The 17,288-nt window shown below is 39.6% G+C and overlaps 1 protein-coding gene across 2 annotated transcripts in view; it reads left to right on the top strand.

The window, feature by feature from the left end:
- Nucleotides 1-17,288, top strand: part of PLAG1 (PLAG1 zinc finger) — a 47,342-nt gene that overhangs the window by 753 nt on the left and 29,301 nt on the right. The gene's annotated exons all lie outside the window — the stretch shown is intronic.

A 17,288-nucleotide genomic window follows, 5' to 3' on the forward strand; every position in this document is an offset into this window, starting at 1 on the left:
GGTAACTTTGCCCCTTTTTCAAAAGAGGTTTTTCTTTTTTGGAGAAATGAATTTGTTTTTGCCCTTTCCTCAGGTGGGCGAGTCGGGGTCGGGGTGCGGGGTCTGCGGGGAGGTGTGAGCCCTGGATGTGTGGCTGCGAGGGGGGGGTAGGGGGAGGGGGTGCTAAATGAAAGCAGGAGATCTGCACAGAGCAGGGACAGCTTGTTGTCAGTATCATAAACAACCAAAATGGAGGGAGAACTCAGGCATATAACCAAATAAAAATTTTTTAAAAATCGCAAAAAATCCCTAAAAATCCGGGATGCTCCCCCTTTTCTCGCTAAAGGTAAAAGTATGAACCGCCTTTCCCCTGAAGTCCATTTTGACTTTGCAGGGACCAAGGAGTTAATATTTATTTATTTTTTAAAACTTTCGAAGGGCAAAAGCCTTTTATAACTCAACCGACAATGAGAAAACGTGAAAATCCGATGCAAGAGAAGGAGGGGGAGGGAGGGGGGAGGTGGTAGTGCAGAAACTGCTAAACTTATTGGTAATGTGGACTGATCTGAGATAAGATAAACACTATATTTGCTATTTTATAACTCTCTTTTAATGATCTTTGCGGGGTGGGTGGTTTTTTTTGGTGGAAAAAAAAAGTGATGCCATTTTCTTAATAGAGTTAATACGTGTGATTGGAAGAATAAACCTTTCCGGCTTTAGATTGCATTTTCGTCGCATTTATGTTTCAGGTTTTGTTAGTGGCTCCCTCCTTTCTTTAATCTGGGCTCTACAGAGGAGGGGTAGAGAGGTGATGTTGCACAGAGAGACTGGAGTGCAAGACTGGAGCACCTTTTGGGGAGGGGTGGGGAGTTGCTTGGTTTCTCCCTTCCTGACCCGTTTGCTTCACCTGTTCATCCTTAGTAAAGAATATTAAACTGAAGTTTTCTGGTTTTACGTATATAAAAGGATGGTGCCTCTTGCATCACATTGAAGTTAATGGGAAAGTGCTGCTGATGTTGGTTCCACGTGGGATATGGGACAGAGCAGGGCATTTTAAAGGGACAGCTTCTCTTTTCTTGTGATTTTCATCACCTACACAGAATCCCTGTCTGAGGACCAAAAGCAGAGGTGCTGGGAGGGTGTGGTGAGGGAAGAGCCTTCTCTTTCCACTACTCGAGTGCAGCCACCTTTAGGAGTGATGGAGGGAAAGGAGGGATAAACAGGCTCACCAGAAGATGGACATTGTGTAGATTAGTTTGTATCCAAGCTGTTCTTTTGTGTAACAAGCCTCCCAGGAACTTTTCATGTTACATTTCTTTGCTTTGGAAGCTGGTTTTGGAAGGATTTGTGGAAAAATGGAAATAGTTTAAGGTGTGTGGTGTAATGGTATAGCATTATTGAACAGTTATGAATTCTGTGCAGCAAGATCAAAGAGCTGTGTATGCCCATAATGTGATTTTACAGCCATTTTGTAAAAGCTGTAAAATACCTAATATTCAATTTGGCTTAAGGTACATTGAGGACTTCTGGTTGAAAACTGCAGACAGAGTGGTGGAGATTCTTTTACACTGTAAGCAGTAGGCATTTCTTTAAGGGAAAAAAAAAGCACATCCACCAACACCATGGAAAAGTTTACGTAGACCCATTTTTAAAGCCCATCCTATACATGTGCTGGAACTCTGCTACTTTGAAATTAAAAGGTTTTAAAATCCTGAGACCTGTCAGTCTGCATCTTTTCAGTTGAATTTATTTGTGTTATTTGCCAGGAAATGTTTACTGATCATGAACTACTATTGACTCTAATGGTTTGCATGTTCACAGTATTTTCAAAAATTAAAATGTGCCCATTGTCAGCTGTGCTCTATTTGAGATTAAGGTTACTCTCGGAGAGAATTTACTTGGGCTCTGTTTTCCACAGGTATATGGAGTTCTGAAATAAATGCCTATTTTCTTTTGTTTTTTTATGAGTTATAGCAATGGATTAAAATTAGAGCTGGATTTTTAGACTTCTTACACAGAATATTTTTTCCTTCCATACTGTACAAACAGATTATTGTTTTGAAGCCCATTGTATGTTAACGTGTGTTCACAGCTGAGCCCCTATCTGCACGTTTCTGTAAATACCTCCCTAACAGCATTACATCGGTGTAGTGTTTGAGTACATCATCTTGTGGTTTCTGATTTTGGAAGCAATTATAACTTTCTAAGAACTCATTAAAAATTATTCCCAAGAACCACTGTAAAATCAAAACTGATTGGAAAGTGATTAAACTATCAATGGGAAAGAGTAATTTCCCCTTCCCCAAAATAATCATTTGTCCAGGGGTTTCAGAAAGCCATTAATATTTATAGAACCTTTGAAATACATTTTACATTTTCATTGTATTTTGGCTGGAGACAGTTCCATTAACTATAAGTAGTCAGGGTTAGGCTATGTGTTTAAAATAAATGAGACCTTTACATCTTGAATGCTTGCCACTTTGATAAACTAGATAGTAATATCATTAAATTCAGTTTCTGTAAAAGTGAAGGAAAAGTATTTCTGCCACTTGCATTAGACTATTGAGTTATTCAGTTTGTTTAGACACTTCAAGTTATGATTGGTGAGTTGTCAACCTAAATAAAAGTGCTGGTATTGTGATTTTTTTTTCCCCTTTCCCACAAAGGGTGGTATAAAACTTTCTTCGTGTGTGGGTTTTACACGGCTAGCTACTTAACTGAATTAGAAAATGCACTGAGAGTGTACAAAGTATAAAAATCTGTAATTCCTTAGAGAGTCTTATTTGGATAGGACACAGCATAATATCTAATTTGAATTGGTTGTATTGAGCTTTTTAAATGTCTTAGATACACTACCTGTTGAACATACTTTTTCTGAAGCTACTACTAAATTATACAAATTTACAGAAATAATCTAAGGATATTGCATACTCAAACTCTTTATTTCAGTTAGCATTAGAGAAACCTCCTAGTTTGAGATTCTTATTTGAAATTTATATGCCTAATTCTGCTATTTGAAATTCTATAAGGAATTTAGCACTGTGGAAGATAATTTATAAATATGGGCTAATACTGACAAAATTCTGTATCTGTATATTTATTATAACCAAAATATTTTAGTAAACAGATGTCTTACAGCTAAATAGTGAATTTGCTTTTATCAAAATAGTTTAAAAAGTTTTAAGGATACTCTTTGTGTTTTAATACCCTACGAAAGTGGGAATTTTTTCCTCATTTTTAACACAATTGTATACATTTTGATTGGTATTCTGGAAATTTTCCTTTCTGAGGATGAAATTGTTGTTTGCTAAATGAAATGTAATGCTCCTGTCTTTGACATTTGAAAAGCCAAATATCTGAAACATATATCTATAGCTAGCTGTCTTTTAAGTTTTGTTTCAATAATCATTTGCCTCTTGAACTGTGTAATCAAAATATTGGTTCCTTCTAGGAATGTTTTAATATTCTTTATTTAGAATCCTGTTTTTTGGAAAATTAAAATATATAAAAAATTACCTGTTACACACACATTCATCCACACACACACACAAACCCAAGAAAAAAGTTTCACTGAATGAGTTTACTTACACTGCCTGGATTACTTTTTCTTTTTTTGTGTGTTTCCAAATGTATAGGAAATAAATATAAATTTTTTCTCTTTGTATTGATAATATCGTAGATTCTTTAGTTATTTGAGTAAGGGAAGAGTTTCAGAAGAAGGAAAAACAACTGAATGTGTACAACAAAATCCAAGATAGTGAATATGTTAAAGGTAAAAGGGTTATAAATTGTCCCTTGAGCCATGTTTTAAATGTTTTAAGAACCTGATAAGCACCTTTTCTGAAACATCAAATACTTGGAATATGTATCAGCCACTGCAAAAAAACAAAAGTGGACTTTTAATTTCTCTAATTTTAACAGGAATTAATGCAGGCAGCATATTTAACCAATTAGTTAGTGTTTAGGTAGGCTTGGAAAAGTATTTACAAATAAGTTAAATGTGAGGGCAGGGTACATTGGATTGATAAACTGCAAAGTGAACTATGATTTTAGAATTCGTGTGTGGGAATTCTTTTCCATTTTACGATAAGACCACTTTGGAGGTAACTAATTTTTACTTCTTGCGTTTATTTCAGTGCCCAAATTTTTTGAAATGCCTGAACCTGACATCCACTGTATTACCACTTTTCGTTTGTAACAGGACAGCTTTTCTATTTCATTAGCAGCTTTCATTTCCAAGCATAATTTGAGAAATTAAATGAAAATGTTTAGATCATAATATTTTATGAAAACATTGGTGTGTAGATGTTCACATTTGATGTTACAAGAACTATATGAAGTACAAAAGCCTCCTAGAAGTTATGACACAGACATAATTTGATTTTTGCTTTTAACTCGCTTGGCCTGCTGTCCAGGGGTGTGCATTCTCCTCAGTAGGTACACCTGCCCCTGCCTCCCCTCTCCACAGTGGTGGGGGCAAGGACAGGACTGTGGGGCACCACCGAGGGTGCTTTGGCATTTTTGTTTTCTGTATGTTTGGTATTTTTGTTTTGTGTGTGTATTGCTGTTTGTGGTCATTAGGGTGTCAAGGCTTTTGCTTGTTTTAAAAATTTGTAATGCTTATCAGAAACCAGAAATCCATTTTTGTAAAACAAATAATTTCTCATCTTCAAAAAGGGAGGTGGTGTGCATTAAAATTGTTAGTGTTTAAAAGTCCCTGGATGTCTTGTAAACAGAGTTACTGCAGGATCATGGCGTTAAAACTAACCACAGTGTGCGTTGGGAATTGGAGATGACTACCTAAGAAATGTGTGTGCCTATGTAAAATGAGTGACTTTAGGCAATTATGTCCTAGGTTAATAGGATAAGCAATTTGCTTGAAATGTTTCCTTGCAGTTTTTTTTTTTTTAAGTGAAATTTTTTTCCTAATCTAAAAACCCACAAAACCTAGAACTGTAAAGGTGCTAGAAAGTCTTTTAGGTGCCTTTTAAAAATAAGAGTTTAAGTAGTGAAAGTGTATAACAGGAACATAAGAATGGACTAAAATGCCCAAAATTGTTGGGAAAGAAGTAAGTAGATGAGAATTTCAGAATAAAATAAAAATCATGGTAAATTTAAAAATTGACTTGTGTGAATAAAGAATAATTACAGAGCAAAAATAATAAATATACCCCCCCAAAAGAGAGAGGTAATTGGGGGAATCTATAAGAGAGTGTTTTTAAAACAAATTGATGACTTTATGATAACCTTTTAAAAATAGTTTCCTCCAAAGCCTTTCCTCTGTGTCTTCTTAGATTTGAATCAAACTAAATTAAATTCTAAGAATAGTTTGTAGTGGTTTTTTTCAATTCTTTAAATTCAAGTAAGGAAAAATGATTTTCTTGCTATTTTTAAAAAATGTTAAAAGATTGTTTTAAGTGTGTACCTAAGTGAAGTGTTCTGAAAAACCTTAGAAAATACTGAAAATTATTTTCTCCATTCTTCATCAGAAATTTTAAAGCTTTCTGTTAGGTTAATGAAATAGATTTTTAAAACGTAGGCTAAGAACCAGGTACTTTGTAGACTTTTTTTTAGGGCAATTTAAATCATTTCCTACAGACTTAATAACATTTAAAAAGCTTTTCACAAGGTAAAGATAAGAACATTCAACAAAGTTCTTAATTTCTGGAATGTTTTTGAGTGTCTGCTGACAGTTAAAGGAAAATTTTCTTTCCTATTATGAAGTAGCAATTGATTTTCTGAAGGAGAATCTAGACTTACTATAGTGTTATGTTCCCGTGTCCAAGTTTCCTTTAGCATGAGAAGGTATTTTGAGGGTAGAGGAGGCATCTTCTCCTAAAGGGCGACCGAATCCTCTGCAGATTGTGAATGATAATCTGTCCTTGCACAGTCTTGAACTCTACCTTTTTTGAGAATGAGAGACTCGTGTTAGACTTTCAGTTAACAAATACTTGAATTATTGTCTCAAGCCAATATCGAAACTGTACATGTGCCTGTTGATTCTTTATGATATCCTAGCTTCTAAAAAGTTTCTGAATATGGGACTATGAATTCTCAGATGAAATGCTACAGTTAAAGGGCTGCCATCAGTTTTTTTGTTGTTTTTTAATTTCTGTCTTTTTGATCAATAGTTAGGCAGTAGAGCCTTTCATTTTGAGATATATTTTTGGAGACTGTTAAACTAGAAATCAGTCGGAGAATGAGGGACTTAGCTCCTTTGGCTAAAAGGCAAGCTGAGAAAATGTTTTCATCAGTTTTGTTCACTAAAATATGTTAGTAAAAAGTTGATTGAATCGTTCTTGATCAGAAGAATTTTAAGAAACGGAACCTGGAAACTTAAGGTAGTTCAGACACTCAGGTTAAAAATAACACCAGTTGAATTTTAGTCTGCTACATTTTCTCAGTAATTTGATTTTATTTTCTTGAATTGTCTCAAAGCTGGAATTACATAGTGCCCATATCCCTATCCACCATACCCTAAAAGGATGAGAATAATAGGGTTTTTTTTTTTTAAATCAACTTTAGCCAATGAAATGAAAATACAGTTTTATTTAAGGGTAATGTTATCTTTCTTAAGCTTTTTGTATTGCCTAAGTATAATTTCTGTAACTGTTCCATTCCAAAGAAGAGAAATTAGCTCCTTTACTTTGAAATTGAATTTGTTCTAAATTTGCAGCTTATGAGAGTTGGTTCTTTATATAGCTGAATAAGATCTATTATAACCTTAAAAAGAAATATTCATGTGACCAGTGTATGTTATTATAAACTACACCTCAAATATGAATTCACTTTCTTTGTATTTCTAACCTTATTTTCTGACTAAATCTGAGAAAATATTTTTTATGTGTTTTTCTAATTTGTTATTGTCTGAGGTCATTTCATTGGGTAAAATATCAACCTTGGTGACGTTACGCTTCTAATAGTGGTATTTTATTTGCAGATCACTATTCAGATGCTTAGGGTTTCAGCTCTAAACAGAATTAGCCATCTAAGAAAATAGGTAGGTTTGTTATACCAAGCGGCGTAGAAGATCCCTGCTAGGTCTTATTTGGAAGAGTTTAAAACGTTTCTGAGAAGGAAAATGCCTCAAAAATAGGGTGCTCTTCCAACAACAGTGGGTAATATTTTATGTCTTTCTTGTTCTGCTTCATAAACCTTGAGCTCCTTGGAGCTACTGTCATCCAAACAAATAACTGAGTTAACTATGCCCTGGGCAAAGCACATGTACCAGGCTCAGCTTTTAAGGTAATTTGCTTTACTTTTAAGAGAAATGTGTAAGGCAAATGAATACTCCTTAGCAATAATTTTTCATACGTTACCTTTTAAGAGGTTATACATGCACAGTATATTATCCTAAATCCAAATGAATCTGATTATCAAGGAATCGATGTAATTCGACACAAAACGAAGGTTTTAAATATTGGGATAACTTGATGCACTGCTGAAATTTGGGAATTTTCATCGAAAGTTGTTTCTGTACCTGAATTTATTTTTATATGCCTAGGATTTTGTAAACAAAGTGAAGACCTATAAATCTGACGCTTTGTAGAAGTTCATAAACGTCTGTTTTTTTTACACAATGTGTATATATTTTTCAAATACAGGCACACAATTACTTAGAAAATGATAATATTTGATTATTGCAGTTATTTTTGAAGGAAAAATGGTGACAAATGGGTTAGAAATAACTTTATGCCAGTTGAATATCCACTGCATTTGAAATTTTAATCATTAAGCATTTAAGACTCTTGGGGATATTTCAGTTCTTTTTAAGTAGTGTTACAGATGTTTTCCTGAAAAGTCTCCCTTTTTGGACATTATAACATAATTAAGGCAAGTGTTTTAAAACTTTAACTGCCTTTACCTAATCACAGCATTTTTGCTCCCAAGATCATATCATTCTTAAAAGAAGTTTCTATCTTGAAGCACTTTTAATCATAGCTCGGGTCATCTTTTTTAAATATGCACTAGGCTTCTCTTGTTTCTTCAGGTAGACTTTTATCGCTATGAACTTCCCTCTTAGAGCTGCTTTTGCTGCATCCCATACATTTGGTAGGTTACGTTTCCATTTTCATTTGTCTCTTTTATTTCTCTTTTGATTTCACCTTTGACCAGCAAGTTGCTGGTCGTTCAGTAGCATGTTGCTTATTAATCTTGTGTGAATTTTCCAGTTTTCCTCATGTAATTAATTTCTAATTTCATACCATTGTGGTTAGAAAAGATGATGCCTGATACGATTTTAATCTTAAGACTTTTTGGGGGTCTAATATATGATCTCTCTTGGAAAATGTTCCATGTGCACTTAAGAATGTTGCTTTTGATGGAATGTTCTGTGAATATCTGTTAAGTCTATCAAGTCTAATGTGTCATTTAAGGCCAGTGTTTCCTTATTGATTTTCTGTCTGGATGATCTATCCATTGATGTAAGTTAGGTAGTAAAGCCCCTTACTATTTATTGTAGTTTATTTCTTCCTTTATGTCTGTTACCATTTGCTTTATTTTTTTAGGTACTTCTATTTGGGGTACATAAATGTTTACAAATGTTACATCTTCTTGTTCAAATGAACAATCTAACTTTACACCTCAGGGAACTAGAAAAGGAACAAATGAAACCCAGTAGAAGAAAGGAAATAACATCTATTAGAGGAGAAGTAAATGAAAGAGACTAAAAGGACAATAGGAAAGATCAGTGAAACTAAGCTGATTCCTTGAAAAGATAAAATTGACAAACCATTAGCTAGACTCACCAAGAAAAAAAGAGAAGACTCAAATCAGAAGTGGAAAAAGGAGATACAGAAATACACAGAAATACAAAAGATTATGAGTACCATGAACCATTATATGGCAACAAATTGGATGACTGAGAAAAACAGATAAATTCCTAGAGGCATACAACCTACCCAAACTGATTCATGATGAAATAGAAAATCTGAACAGACCAATCAGTAGTAAGGGGATTGAGTCACTAAACAAAAATTTTTCAAGAAACAAAAGTCCAGAACCAGATGGTTTCACTAGTGAATTCTACCAAACATTCAAAGAAGAATTAATACTGATCTTTCTCAAACTGTGCCCAAAAATAGAAGAGGAGGGTACTCTTCCAAACTCATTTTATGAAGCCAGCATTACCTTGATACCCAAAGTAAACAGGATGCCACAAGAAAAAATTACAGATTAATATCCTTGTTGAACATAATATAAAAATCCCCAACAAAATGGTAGCAAACTGAATTTAACAATACGTTAAAAGAATCCTATTACCATGATCAAGTGGGATTTATTCCAGGGATACAAGGATGACTCAACAGTCACAGATCAGTCAGAATGATAACCACATCAATAAGAATGAAGGACAAAAGTCATGTGACCATCTCAGTAGATGCAAAAAAACATTTGAAAAAATGCAGCATCTATTTATGATAAAAACTGTCAACAAAGTGGGTGTAGAGTAATGTGTCTCAACATAATAAAAGCCATATAGGACGAGCCCACAGCTAGCATCATATTCAGTGGTGAAAAGCTGAAAACTTTTCCTCTAAGATCAGGAACAAAGCAAGGATGCCTAGTCTTGCCTCTTGTATGCAACATGGTATTAGAAGTTTTAGCCAGAGAAATTAGGCAAGAAAAAGAAATAAAAGACAGGCATTTAAATTGGAAAGAAAGAAATAAAACTGTCCACTATTTGCAGATGGTGTGATATTATATATATGGAAACTCCATCAAAAAGCTATTAAATTTCATAATCAAATTCAGTGAAGTTTCAGGATACAAACTCAATATATAAAAATCTATAATGTATCTATACGCTAATAATGAACTATCAAAAAGAAATTGAGAAAACATCACCTTTTGCAATTGCATCAAAAAGAAAACCTAGGCATAAATTTAACCAAGGAACTGAAAGACCTATATATTGAAAACTAGAAAACATGAGAGAAATTGAGGAAGATACAAATAAATGGAAAGATATTCCATGCTCATGGATGAGAAAAATTAATATTGGTCAGACGTCCATACTGCCCAAAGCAATCTACACATTCAGTGCAATCCCTGTTAAAATTCCAAGGGCATTTCTCACAGAAACAGAACAAATAATCCCAAAATTTGTATGGAACCACAAGATACCAGATAGCTGTGAAGTAGTCTTGAGAACAACAAAGCTGGAGGCATCAAATTTCCTGATTTCAAACTATATTACAAATCTATAGTAAAGCAGTATGGGAAAAAAACCAGTATGGTATTGGCATAAAACACACGCATGTATCAATGGAACAGAATCGAGAGCCCAGAAATAAACCCACACACATATAGCCAATTAATTTATGACAGAGGAGCCAAAAATACAACGAGGAAAGATCACTCTCTTCAATAAACGGTACTGGGAAAACTGGGCAGCCACATACAATAGAATGAAACTGGACCACTACCTTATACCATACACGAAGATTAACTAAAAATAGATTAAAGACTTGAATGTGAGACCTGAAACCGGGACATCTGGGTGGCTCAGTTGGTTAAGTGTCCAGCTCTTGATTTTAGCTCAGGTCACGATCTCATGGTTCCTGAGTTCGAGCCCCGCATTGGGCTCTGCGCTAGCAGCGGGGGGAGCCTGCTTGGGATTCTCTCTCTCTCCCTCTCTTATTGTTCTTCCCCCCACTGGTGCTCTCTTTCTCTCAAAATAAATAAATAAACTTTAAATTTTTTTTTAAAAAAGAAGACCTGAGACCTTAAAACTTCTAGGAAAAAAAAAGGCAATAAGCTCCTTGGCATAGGTCTTTGGTGATGATTTTTAAAAATCTGACACCAAAAGCAAGAGCAACAAGAGAAAAAAATAAACAAGTGGAACTACATCAAACTGAAAAGCTTGTAGGCACCAAGAAAACCAACAAAATGAAAAAACAACCTACTAAATGGGAGAAAATATTTGCAAATCATTTATCTGATAAAATCATTTATCTGCTAATGCCCAAAATATATATGAACTTACACAGCCCAGTTGCAAAATAAACCAAACAATTTAGTTAAAAAATGGACAGAGGATCTGAATGGACATTTTTCCAGTGAAGACGTGCACATCACCAACAGGTACATGAAAAGATACTCAACATCACTAATTATCACAGAAATGCAGATCGAAACTACGATGAAATATCACTTCACACCTGTTAGGGTGGCTGTTTCAGAAAGACTAGAAATTACAAGTGTTGGCAAGGATGTGGAGAAAAGGGAACCCTGTTCGCTGTTGGTGCGAATGTAAATTGGTACAACCTCTATGGAAAATAGTGTGGAGGCTCCTCAAAAAAGTAAAAATAGAACTACCACATGATCCTGCAATTCCACTTCTGGGTATTTATCCAAAGAAAATGAAAGCACTAACTTGAAAGGATATGTACATCCCCATTTACAATGGTCAGGGTACAGGAACAACACACACACACACACACACACACACACACACACACATACACACACTGGAATATTATTCAACCATTAAAAAAAAATGAAACCTCACCACTTGTGACAGTATGGATGAACCTTGAGGGTATTAAGCTAAGTGAAGACAGAAGAAGACACGTTCTTCATAATCTTTCTTATATGTGAGAAATTAAAATAAATAAAACCAACCTCATACATACGGGGAACAGATTCGTAGTTGCCAGAGGCAGAGGGTGGGGCAGGGGTGGGAGAAATAGATGAACTAACTTTTTGTTTTTAATTTAAATAAATTGGAAAGAAACACAACAACAACATAAGAGAGTGTGTGTGTGTGTGTGTGTACACACACACTTGAGATACAGCTGCTCTACTTAAGCGCTGGGTATAATGGGTACAATGTCTTAAATGTAATGGTACTCAGTTTACCTTTTATCAGTGCAGGAAGAGGAAGAGAAGGTTTGTTGTGAGAAAAGTGCAATTGATCCCATTCAGAGCCTGACTCATAAGAGCTTTTCTAAAATGCATGGTACCTCTGCCAGAATTAAAAGGAATTTCTTAATTAAAACCGAAATCGCCGTGAGTCTCAGAAGTGTTTTCATAATCAGGTTGCGGGCACACTTGTGTGTGGCCGCCTGGGCCATTCGGGTGTTCTGCCGTTTGCCTGTGTTTTGTTCTCAGTGCTGCCACCCTGTGTATGGCAGTGCCTGTGTACCGCATGCACTAATTTTCTGTGCTTTTTATCAAGCGATAACGTCCAAAACCACTTCTGAAAAAGAAGCAGACGTATTATAGTAAATTTTAAAGGCATTTTAGGACACTGTGCTTCTGTATCTAAGGCTGTACTAAATCTAGAGTTTTGAAGTTACACAGTTCAGAAGTATGGCATTCAGCTGCCAAAAAAGGAACTTTGGGAATTTTTAAAGGTAAACGCCTTTATCTGTTTCATCGATCACTTCACTAACATAAGGTGGAGTTGTACAGGTGTTTTTAAGATAGCTTGAAATTGATCAAATAAGAAAGCAGAGGGTTTGATCCTTTAAAGATGAGAGCTATTATCAGAAGTTTTATTTTAGCCAAGTTTTAGTTAAAAGTTCTTCCTAGTAAAAAGCAAAACCAAAATGAGCACAAAAAAGAGACTGTTTCTGTTTAAAAGAAAAAGAAACTTAACTTGATTGGTTAAATTATTCCCCGAATCATTAGCCAACATGACTTTTAAATTATATCGCCCAAAATATTTTGAGTATTAATGCCATGCGTCCGTTATAAAGGACTTTGGCTGGAGAGCAATATTTTCCTTTACCTATATTCTCTCATTGTATTTCCACCTCGGTCTTGTGGGATAGGAAGTGCAGGCATTATGTAAATGCAAGGGGCAGTCGTGATTTCCGAAACTGGCATTCTGTTACTTTGTGTAAGTCCTTAGAATGCACTGGCCATGTAAGCTAGTTATGGTACATTAATTTGCTCATGTAAACCTAAATTATATCCAGATTGGAATTTATATATTTATTTTTTAAAAGCTGTAAAAATGAAATTTTCAGTCATAAGGTTGATGCTAACGCAAGTTAGAAAGTGCTACATGTCTACTTATTTTTAAGCCATCTACTGGGAATTGGGAGGAAATTCTAAGTTTGCTGAGTTAAAGGAGATTTTTAAAAATATAAACCTAAACTTTGTTTTATAGGATTTCATGATCTCACAAGGTGTAGTCTTGATCAGTTTTTCCTTTAAAACACATTTATAACAATGCCATCCAGCTTCAGGATAATGAGGGTCTGTTTTTGAATTTTTGAATTGAGCTCCATAAACAATGTAATTCTTTATAATGACCATTGAAAATAGTGTTTAGTTAATTTCAGGTATTAGGCTTCCGAGATAGAAGGTGTCACTGATGATCTTACCACTCAGGAGAATTGAAAGAATTTAATGCCGTGTGCAGCAGCATCCCAAGTCCTCCAAGATTCCAAGTTAAGTTCCAGATCCCTATTTTGTTATTCATGTACTTACCTCTGCAGATTTAGGGAATTCCGAGACACACCCCATATTTCAGTGTGCCCAAGTTTTGTTTTGTTTTTTTACTTTGGCCAGTCCCTGCAATGTTTTCCTCACACACCTGTCCACGTCTTCCCTGTCCCGTAAGTCCCATCTCAAACCATCTTCTTTTTGAAGTTTCTTTATTCTCCAAATGGGAGCCAGAAGTAGGAAGAGTACTTCCTGCCCCTCTTCGGGAACTTGTATTTGCCTTCTGCCTTTCCTTTGTTTTTCTTTTATGCCTGTGGATGATAGGTTGATGGATGAAAGGGAAACAGGCAGTATATCTTAAAGTGCAAAATGAGGGGTGCCTGGGTGACTCGGTCAGTCAAGCATCCAACTCTTGATTTCAGCTCAGGTCATGATTTCATGTGAGTTCAAGCCCCACAGCAGGCTCTTTACTGGCAGCACAGAGCCTACTTGGGATTCTTTCTCCCTCTCTGCCTCTCTCTCTCTCTCTCTCTCTCTCTCTCTCTCAAAAATAAATAAATAAACTTTTTTTAAAAATGCAAGATGAATGGTATAGGCAGTAAAAATTACAGGTATTCCGAGCAGAGAGAGGTGTACTTGAGGTGGGCTTTCAACAGGCGTGAGTTAAGAATGGGCAGAAAGAGGGGCGCCTGGGTGGCGCAGTCGGTTAAGCGTCCGACTTCAGCCAGGTCACGATCTCGCGGTCCGTGAGTTCGAGCCCCGCGTCAGGCTCTGGGCGGATGGCTCGGAGCCTGGAGCCTGTTTCCGATTCTGTGTCTCCCTCTCTCTCTGCCCCTCCCCCATTCATGCTCTGTCTCTCTCTGTCCCAAAAATAAATAAAAACTTTGAAAAAAAAAATTAAAAAAAAAAAAAGAATGGGCAGAAAGAAGGGAGGGCCTTCAGGTTGAAAGGAATGATTTCAGCAGAAGTGAGGAGGCAGAAATGTGCTTATTGTCCGTGGCCTCCAGGAATACCAGTCTGACTGGAAAGGATGGTTTGTTGGGGGGCAGCACCAGGTGAGACTGGAAAGGTGTGCTGATGCCTGAATGTGAACAACCTTGATTCCCAGCCCAACGAGTTTGCACTCTGTGCTGTGGAAGGCACTGTAGCTTTTTGAGGAGGGGAGGATATGAGTTAGGAAAGTAAAGTCGGCTCAGAATCCAAAAGCAGTTGAGCCCATGGGTGTGAGAAGGGAGTTACGGAAATGTTACTATAATCCAGATTGGAAGCAGTCGTCCGCTGCTGTGCGCATGACTCAGATCCTTATCACTAGTCCCTTCCTCACTGGCAAGTTCTAGATCCACATTTTCAAAGGCCTTTTTGACATAGTTGCCTGGATGGAAGGCTGGCTTCTCAACTCTCAACATCCTAAAGCCAGCGGCAGTTCAGACTTGAGTAGTTTTATTTGTGGCCCGACCATTCCTTCCGACCCCTGGTCACAAAGCCATCTTTTCTACCCTTCAGTTGGAACTTGGGATGTAGGTCTAGTATTTCCTTTGTAGAAACATAAAACATACACGGGCATATGGAGGAAGAAGTGGTTCAATGGCAGGAGATGATTCGATCCACAGAGGAGGTGGTCCTAGAGCAGCCAATGGGAGGGGAAAACTAAGAACAAGGGAGGGGTGACCATTCTGGGCCCGTGGCACAAGCCTGGGGCTCCCCCGTAACTGGAGTACAGATGGCAGAGGTGAACAGAATGAGGGTTGATGAGGCTGGAAAGGGAGACGGGGGCCAGGATGTACCAGACCTTGAATGCCACACTGAGGGATCTTTATGCTTTGAGAAGCAGACCCCCTGAGATTCACGGTGTCGTCTTTAGTGATCCAGAGCCAGTCTTCTAGCTGTGTCTCTGTTCTCGGCCCCTTGGCTGCATCTTCTCCTCACGGATTCTCAGCCCTCACACCCTCGTTCCCCCACCCTCGCGCCTGATACCCTGCCCAGTCCACAGGGAAGACTGGGCCAGCCATGCGGCTCCCCGCCTGCCTCCTCCTTACCTCTCGCTCTTCCAGAATACTCCTGTGGGTGGGACACGCTTTAGCAGAGCCTCAGGGAGTCTGTCTAGGGGGGGCTGGGCCTCATGACCTGGGGAGGCACGTATCAGTTGGCTGGAGCCAACTGGGTCACCACACACCCCTCCCGTCCTGGTATTTCCCGTCTGCCCCCGTTGACCTGCGAAGTCTGCTTCCATCTTCCCCCATCAGAAACAAAGTGTCGTGGAAGACCTTTGCCTCTGCCCCCCGCCCCGCCCCGCCCCGCCCCCAACTGTGTATCTCTTCTCCCTTCCCATTAGTGCCACACTCCCTGACAGCACGGTCTCAGCCTGGTCTGTTTCCTTCGTCTTCTCTACCTGACCCTGCCCCCCCCATTTTGAGTCTGTGTTCCAGGAGAACATCCATCAATAGCCCAACCAATAGTAGCATCTTTCCACTTTATGGCCACTTGGCTTTTCTGCAGGACTTGACGTGCTCCTGAAAACCCCCTCCTCTCCTGCTCTTCTGGCCCCACTCTTCCTGCTCAGACACCTCCTGTGCGCTCCCCTCTGGCGGCGCCCATCCTCCCAACATCTGGGCGTCTCCTCGGGCTCCTATGACCCCGTCTCTCTGCTCGCACCCTTCCTGAGCACAGGCTCCCACTCCTGCCGTACCTGTGCCTGGCGGCTTCATGCTGAGAAAGCTTCAGTCGCTACCCCCTCGCGGGCCTCCGTGGCTGTTAATCTGTGTACACAAACATCTCCACGTCTGCGTACAGGACGCTGTCCTCACATCTCAGCGGACTCTACAGAGGGCCTGCCACGGGCTAGGTACCCTGCCAGACACGAAGCCAGTCTGCACGGAGACAGACGGTAGAGAGTTCGCTCAGCTCGTGGCAGGTGGTCTGGGAGGCAGTAAGGAACACAAGGATGAAGCGTTGGGGGGCTGGGAGAGAGGGACCCTTACAGACCGTGTGTAGTGGCCTAAAGGAGAAGGAGCAAACCAGGAACACCCCGCGAGGGGCGCTTCCCGAGAAGACCCTGACGGAGGAGGAGCCCAGCCAGGCACAGGGAGCCGGGTAGGGGGTGAGGCCAGAGAGCCACCCCGCGGGACTGTCTCGTGCCCCTTTGGGGACAGCCGGTCCAGACTGTGGTTCGAACTCCTTAGCGCCACATCGGTTGCCCTCTGCCAGCTGGCCCACACCTCGGGCCTCGTCCTCATTCACGACTGCCCCTTCCGTGTGGCCAGAGGGCCCGGGGTGCAGTGGAGTCATCCCCTCCCTGGTGTCCTTGAGAGTGCAGCTGCCTGGGACTCGTGACCTCACAGCTTGCACCTTCCTCACAGCTCCCTCCCCTGCTCCTCTGAGCTTGGTCGCCTGCCCGTGTCTCGGCCGGTGACACCTGTGCTCGCCCAGCCAGCTCCCTTCCCTGCTCTCATCCTGTGCATGCCCAGCCTCCTCACTAGACGGAGCCCCTACCTCCTCCCTCTTTCTGTCTCTGGAACCGGGCTCACCCACAGGGGCAGTATCTGGGGAGGGGCGCTCTGCCCTCGGGGCCATACCAGAGGGTCAGCTGCTGTGGAGGGAGCTGGAGGAGGCTCGGAGCGGCGGCTAGGGTGTGTTATCAGCGTCCTGCAAGAGGGTGTCCCGGGACAGCGTCCCTGAGAGGAATGGCAGCGGCAGTGGGCCCGCAGAAAGGCCGGCGAGAAGACGCCTGGGTTTGCCCGCAGGCGTGGCAGCCGGTCGCTTGTTGACCATGAAGTGCGGGGTGGCAAGGATGGGAGACAGGGAGGTGGCTTGTTCCATCTCTTCTGTCCGCCACCCTACCCGATGGGCTCCTCCCTTCGCAGCCTGAGCCGTCCCTGAGACACACAGAAGCCCCCTCCTCGCCCTCGCCTTGC

Source organism: Lynx canadensis, chromosome F2 (genome assembly GCF_007474595.2).
Source record: "Lynx canadensis isolate LIC74 chromosome F2, mLynCan4.pri.v2, whole genome shotgun sequence".
Lineage (NCBI taxonomy): Eukaryota > Metazoa > Chordata > Mammalia > Carnivora > Felidae > Lynx > Lynx canadensis.